Source organism: Cyanistes caeruleus, chromosome 7, assembly GCF_971803275.1.
Source record: "Cyanistes caeruleus chromosome 7, bCyaCae1.hap1.1, whole genome shotgun sequence".
NCBI classification, from domain to species: domain Eukaryota; kingdom Metazoa; phylum Chordata; class Aves; order Passeriformes; family Paridae; genus Cyanistes; species Cyanistes caeruleus.
The window spans coordinates 12,456,334-12,463,730 of record NC_141707.1 but is presented as its reverse complement, the minus strand read 5'-3'; the positions used below and the strand labels follow the sequence as shown (position 1 = coordinate 12,463,730).

Sequence of the window (7,397 nt, the reverse complement as noted above, 5' to 3'; positions counted from 1 at the left end):
AGGCAGCCTGCCCAGAGCTTTTTTAGTTGTTTTCAGTCAGAGAATATTTTGGGCCAAAATGAGTAATGCATATTTAGAAGACTGGAATTTTAGTTCACAAAAAAAATGCTTAAAACTACAAAACATAGTAAGTGTAATTTTCAGGCAAGTGGTGACAGTGTGCTTTCTTCACATTCTTCAGAGAGAAATTTCTTTGTTTAGATCAGCCAGAATTTATTATTTGGGCATTGCTCTGAATACTGCATTTCCCCATCACACCTGAAGCTGATAACCTGACTGGCCCTCTGTTTCAGCTGATGAACTTCAAGCAGTGCTTCGCTTCTTAAGGTTTTATCTAGCTCAAATTAAAACTGGGAAGATTAATATACTTTACAGAGGAGCAGGGGAACGTAGGTGGGAAAGCCATCACGGAAATATGCAGGAAGAATATTCTTGCTTATTTTATTGTTTCCTGAGGGTTGCTACTCTCCTCCCTTCCACTCCATCAGTACATAAATTATGCTTGTGCTTCCTTACACCCATTGAATACCGAATCTCCCACCACTTTCCTTCTTATGAAGATCATGAGTTAGAGGAGCAATAATAGCCACATTCTAGGGCTACAATAGCAACATTTAGAGGTATTTGTCTTTTCCGTTTTCTGACAGATCCATTACCACTTCATTAGCCTTTAGTGGGTAGAGACATTCAGTAAACAAATGAATGTAACTCCATTTAAGAGCTAGTGAGCTAAATACAGCTCTCCTGCTCAGCCTGCTAATTACATGGAGTGTTGTGAGTGCACACAGAATCAGAGCCATCCTTTTGCTGTGATTTTAGAACATCTCATCTTAAAATTCCTGAAAGCCAAGGCACAAAATTAGCTTTCTTTGTCAGTGTCTGTGGCTACAAAGATGTGAAACGGAAAGCTAATCCAGCAGCATTTGTGCTACTCCATCTTGCTTCAGTCTAGAAAATATAGAGAATATGTATTCTAAATTCAAAAGTTCATTATCTTCCTCTTCCACTCTATTCCCTTGTTAAGGTGACAGACTGCTCCAAGTACAAAAGCACAGTAGTTGAAAGGCCAACCTCTTCTAATTTAAGCTTAAAAACATTTTAAAAATACATATAGGAGGAGTGGCACATGAAAGCCCAGTCTTGATATGTGTGATACAAGTTATTCTGGAATGAAATAGCCCAGTATAAAATCCATCATACCCATCAACAGGATACAGCATTATTTGTCCTTCTCCACATCCTTTTGTCTACCCTACATTCAGGTTCCTGTACAGAAACCGGGGAGCCAGTCATGTTCTAATACTTGGACAGTAACCTTTTAAGGATAATTACATTAAATTAAGTTCATCTACACAATGGGGCTTTACTTGGGCTAGAATGGGGGTAAAAATGACCTTTACCTTTTCCACCTAGTGCACAAGTCAGGAGAAGCACAATTTCCATAGCAGAAATCCAATGCCAAGCCCATATTGCTAATAACCATATACCTTTCTTTTTTTCTTTTTTTTTTGAGTGTTTTGCTTACCAGTACAAAGTTTCTGTGCCACACTGGGGCAATAAGCAGGCTGCTTCTCCAAGTTTTAACAAGGAGACAGGCTCACAGACTGTTATCCCCTAAGTCATTGAGAGTAAGGTAGTTACTATCCAGAGCTAATCTGACTCAAAATTCATTAAATGAAAAGAAATTGTGAGCACTTTTTAAACACAACTGTTTTTACTTGGGGTGAAGTTGGAGGCAAAAAATGATGATTCAACATGAGGAACCTAAGCTTTTTACTCATTTCAGAAGACTGAATAATGTTGTTGGTGCAGACGCTGGCCACAGTTTGACAAAGTATGATGTAAATGTCAGAGATACACATTTTGGGAAGATATGTTATTGCAGGGTCCTGTTGTAAAGATGCTTTTAAGAAGCTGTTGTCTCTTTTCCTAATTGATCACAGGAAGTGCATCTCCTGGAGAAGCAGTGAGAGCTGGGATCAATGACAGGCTAGTTTAATGCAGCTCTTAACAACAACCTGCAGAGATTAGGAGGCTGTCAGAAAGATAACACCGGAGATTTATAGATTGTTTTCTGAAGCCATTCTCTGCTCTCATGGGTGCTCTGTTATGTTTCTCTATGCTTGGATATGTAATATGTACTCCCCATATAGATCCAAGCTGTAGTTCTCATTTATGGAGAAAATAGCCTTGCACCTTTATGTGCTGCTCGACTCCCAATGCCCTGGCAGAGCAGGAAGTGTCTGGAAGCCAAGCCAGTTAAGTAGTTAGAATGGCTCAGGGAAATCTGAGTTATAGCTGCAGTTTCTTCTGTCACTTGAGTAGGGCATAATGGGCCTAATTCAGCTCCTGTAACACCACTAAATCAATGAAGCAGCATTATCAACAAATGAGCCCCCTGTGTGCTGAGTCGGGGCTCAGGTGCTGCGGTGTTTGGGTTTGAAGGTCCAGCTGCTGAAAGGCACTGAAGTCCTCAGGGAGGGCTCCACTCCTTCAGGGCAAGGAGAGTGTCTCTTTTCTCACATCCATAGCTTGGGAAGAAGTAAGACTTAAGTATGCCAAGCAGAAGGGGAAATAAAAGATGCTTGGCTAACACAAGAGGGGAGCAGCACTATTAATTTTCATGGAGTTAGGCTGCCCTGAATCAGCTGAGGATCTGGTCCCCTTCCCTCTGTGTGAATAAGCCAATGCCAGCATTGCACTGAGCTTTCCCAGCCCCTTTGACTTCTATATAGCAGACTTTCAGAGACATTTATATGTTTATGGGATTTGCCTATTGTAGCTTTAAAGACACTGCATTTTTTACCTATTATGAGTGAGACAGGACTATTCATTGTAATTATTCCTGAAGATCATTTCACTTGTCAGTAGCTGGAAGAGTGCAAAGTAAAAATGAATTACCTGAACCTCACTCTTTGAACAAAGGGCACTATGGTCCAGGCAGAGGAGAAATTCTGGATGTGCAGAGAAAGGTTACTCCCACATCAGGATATAAATCATAGAGATAAAACCAGTTAACCACTCCTTTATGGAATATTAGGAAGACTTTCCTATGACTTTTGGTTTGTTTTATTATTGTAAATCAGGAGTAGAGAGACCTTAAAGACAGAGCTATAATGTATTGGGCAGTCTCAGCTCACATATTAATCTACACTTTTCCAACTCCTCAGAGGACCTGCCATCATTTTCATAAATAGATGACAAGGACAAAGATGGACAAAGCTAATTAATTTTGTTTCTCATGAGCTCAGTGCAGTGTACAAGGTGATGACTTAAAATGAAACCTCAGGAGCTAAAGATACATAGCAGCTAAAGTAGGCTGATGTGATTTCTTAAAAACCTGAGGACCTGCTACCAACTTCTACATGATATGTGGATTCTGTTTCGATTAGAGAGTAAAGGAAAAGGGAAAAGATACTTAAGCAATATTTTTCTATTTTTTATTTAAATCAGAAGTATTGAGTTGAATTAAAACACATTTTTAGTGAAACTAGCACTGAAAAGCAACTAGAGGAAGATAGTGAGTCACTAACACTCATAACTTACAGTAAATAAGGAGTCTCATTATGTGGAATAAATGACTAAAAGACAGTTGTTTCCTCATACTGACAGATTAGTTTTCAGGCTTGCACCTTACAAAGGTGGCATTTTGATCTGTGAAATGAACAGCACTACCAAGCACTGAAAGATCTAAATCCATGAAGCTAGCTATAGCTTAAAATACAAGTTGTGTGTATCGTAATGTACTTGAAAGAAAATGTAATGGTTCCTGGGAAGATGAAGGTTGTCACCCCAGCATCCCCACTTTCTCCTCCTTCCCCCCACTCCATGGGCTGAGCTGTTGCCATGGGATAAGGAATATCCCTTTGGTCAGCTGTCCCAGCTATTTGTGTATCCCCACACAGCTCCTTGTGCAGCACCAGCCTCCTCAGTGGCCAGAGGGGGTGAAAAGCAGAAGAGCCTTTGACTCTGCAAACCTTGCACAGCAATAACCAAAGCCGTGTTACTGACTCTGTTTCCAGCACTGATCCAAATCACAGCCTCATAGCAGCTACTGTAGAGAAAAGGAGCTCAGACCAAAACCAGTCATGGTGCATGACCACACCAAGATGTCCAAACACACAAATGTCTAACAGATGTTGAATACAAGTCCTACACAGCTTGGGCACTAACTGAGAACAACTAGGAGATCAGATGCTACAATAATAAATATAAAACTAATAGTACCAATGCATTAGATAACATCAAACATTGGACAGATGTCCACTTCTTTCAGTCTGGTAAGAGGATGGAAGAGAATATGGAACATAGGCAATTAAAAAAAAAAAAAAAACAAACACCCAATCCTCCGACCAAAGAAAACCAGCAAAACAAAAAACCAAAGCCAAACAAAAAACCACAATCATATAATAACTAAGCCTGTTTCCTGGGCATAAACAGTTGGATTTAAAAAGATGAGAATAGTCAGTTTAGCTGAATATAGACCATTAAGTCTTTGATAAAACCCATGTGGCAGACAGATCTGAAACAGGTGTTTTTTTCCCTCAGCCTTAGTTATATATTGAAAGCAAAGATTAGGCAAGACTTCTCTATAGCAGCTGGAGAAATGCAGTGAAGAAAGTCTATATCTGCACTATATTCATATGAATTTTGTGTGAAAGAATTCTCCAAGGATAGATAAAAAAAGGAATTGTGATTGTGAGAGCATCTGCCCAGGAAGAGACCCTTCAGAACTGAATTAAAGCAGCAAGAAATACTGTGTTGGAAATTTAAGTGGGAATTTCAATATTAAATACAGTTTTAGTTTAAGACTAAGAATATTATGAATGTTACAGACAATGGAGAGTGCATGAGATCAAATCATCCACAAGTTCAAAAACTACTTTTTATAGTGAATTCAAATTAACAACAATATTGAGGGGTTGTTAAAGCTCATTGTATGCAATAAAAGAAATATATGGACCTGCATAAATTGAAGGAGTTCATGTAAATTCCGCATGACTTACAGAAGTATAAAGACAAAGAAAGACGCACTTCTAATGCATTAGTTTATTGGAATCCCTTCCCCAGTGAATGCCATCAACCAGAAGCTTGATCACCCCCATTGAGCCGGTTTCACCTGGCCTGTGGTATCTGTCAGCAATGACTCTCTCACTTACCCAGTGTTTATAAGCCAGTGTAAAACTACTTCTGTCCTGGAGACATCAGCAAGGCCCCTCCTAAGGCTTGTCCTCCTCCCACCAAAGCTGGCTGCAGAATCAGGCCTATATTCCATCAAAACATGAAAACAGAAAGCCATTGTTGTTTTGCTTTAAGTTTGTGTGACTCAACTGGGCTGTCTACAATAAGAAGTGCTTATAACAGGCAGCTAAGATGCCATTGCAGAACAAGAAATATGTTTGGCCATTTGATGGCAGTGTTAAATTGTGCATTGCAATGTCTTTGTTAGGTTCAGGTTTTGCTCTTAGGGCCATACCCATCTCCTGCATCTCTCCTTCTAGGGCTTGGAATTCACAGCTCAAACCTCCTTTTTTGATATATAGATGTCATGAAAAAAAACCCCAAAAACCTAAAGGCAAAAAACCTGTGAAGATTAGGCACAGTATGGATTAATTTACCTGTAAGAATGTGTTGGAAGTATTGCTACTTAATATTTGAAGATATCTTGGTGTTTTGGATGACTTGAAGTCCCTACTACAACATTCTGGATCAGTCTATCAAATAAAAAACCAACACTTAAGTAATTTGTAGTCAGAGAAGTCCATATAAGAAATCCCCTCAATATCAAAGGAAGCTTTTTTCTTCACATCTCCAACATTACACATATCAACCTGTAGGGATAACTCCAGTAAGACAAGGAATATTTGCATTTCCCTCTTGTACAGCTCCAAGATACCAACAACCAGGACTCAGGACCAATTGCTGTCTTTGAACGCATCATGTCACATAAATTATCATTCATTCACTTCTAGCCAGTCTCTAACTACATTTACAGCTCAGCACAATATTCAGATGAGGGAATTATTAAGTTGCATGTTCTAATTTTTATTTGGTTGATTTCTGCATGTTTATAACAGGCAGCATTTTTTCAGATTTATTAAGTGCACAGAATTACTAGATTAAGTGATGCAGGGAGAGGTTTGCATACGGCCTGCAACATCTAAGAGGGAAGTTATCACATTCACTTGGCTCTCACTCTGCATCAGGACTCCCAGCCTTTCCCCAGCATGCAGGTGAATGCACAAGCACGTGAAGCAGCAGGGACAAGTTTTATCCCATGCTTTTCTTTGGTCATAATTGATCCAAGCAACCAAAATTACTCTACAAACATCCTGAAGGTTAGAGGGTACTCACTTTGTGAAACTTTCCCCAACATTCTCACTTGTCTGTAACTAAGTGGCATTAAATCCATTGGTTCTTATCTAGGGAAAGCCAGGAATAGTAAAAACAGGCCTCTCTCACTTGTCAGTCTGGACAATGAATGCAATAAACAAGAGCCTAACCATGAAAAGGTATCTCTGAAGGACACAATTTTGAATTGACAAATTCTATCTGTGGTGAGTTGACCTTGGCTGGCTGCCAGACCTCCCCTCCAGCTGATCTCTCACTCCTGCCTCCCTAGGAACAACAGGATTAACAAAAGCCCGTGAGAATAAATAGCGACAGGGAAATTAGCTATTAGTTACCATCAGGGCTAAACACACTCAATTTAAAGAAAATTAGTTCCACTTATTAACAATTAAAATAGAGCTAGATAGGAAAAAAATGAAACAGAAGATATGAAACATTCCTGTCTTTCCAAGCTCAGTCCCACTCCCTCATTTCCATCTTGTTTCCCTCCCCAAGTGGTGCAATGGTGTTGGGATGAGGGGAAGAACCCAGCAGTACCTCTCTGCAGCTCCTTGCTCCTCAGGATTTTCTCCTGTGAAGGTTTGGCTTCTCCTGATGGGATGTGGCTCCCTCAGGAAGCAGCTGCCTGCTGTGTTACAGGGACCCCACAGCCTGGGGGGAAGGAAAAGAAAGTGAGGAAACCTGTACTACAGCTTCTTCTCAAGCCTTTGTGATCACACTGCTTTTTCAAATTATTATTACTATTATTTTACTTTTTTCAGCTTCCCCTCTAGAGCTAGAGCTCAAGGCTTTTTGCCCCTCTTTAAATACACCCCAGCACCCCCTCACAACCTGATTTCTGCCCCAAACACCACAACAGATGCAGCTCAGTAGCACAGGCACCAACCTGAGCTGGGGCTCCAAAAAACTTGCTATGTGCCCAGGAAGCTCTGAAGTAACCCAGGCCAGTGCTAGCAGTGAGTGCACTCACCTGGTGATAATTGCAGCCCTCATGAAAGGACAGCCACAACTCACAGGTGATGTGATTTTTCAGTTTAAACTCTCTT

The 7,397-nt window shown here is 40.2% G+C and overlaps 1 long non-coding RNA gene across 1 annotated transcript in view; it reads right to left on the bottom strand.

Annotated features, from left to right (window-relative positions):
• Nucleotides 1-3,428: 3,428 nt before the first annotated feature.
• LOC111931943 (uncharacterized) overlaps nucleotides 3,429-7,397 on the bottom strand; it is a 56,835-nt gene continuing 52,866 nt past the window's right edge. Inside the window, exons 5-6 of the long non-coding RNA XR_015289398.1 lie at nucleotides 6,889-7,002; nucleotides 3,429-5,264 (exon numbers count right to left, since the gene is read on the bottom strand). This is a non-coding gene — a long non-coding RNA (uncharacterized LOC111931943). The remainder of the gene's footprint in view (nucleotides 5,265-6,888; nucleotides 7,003-7,397) is intronic.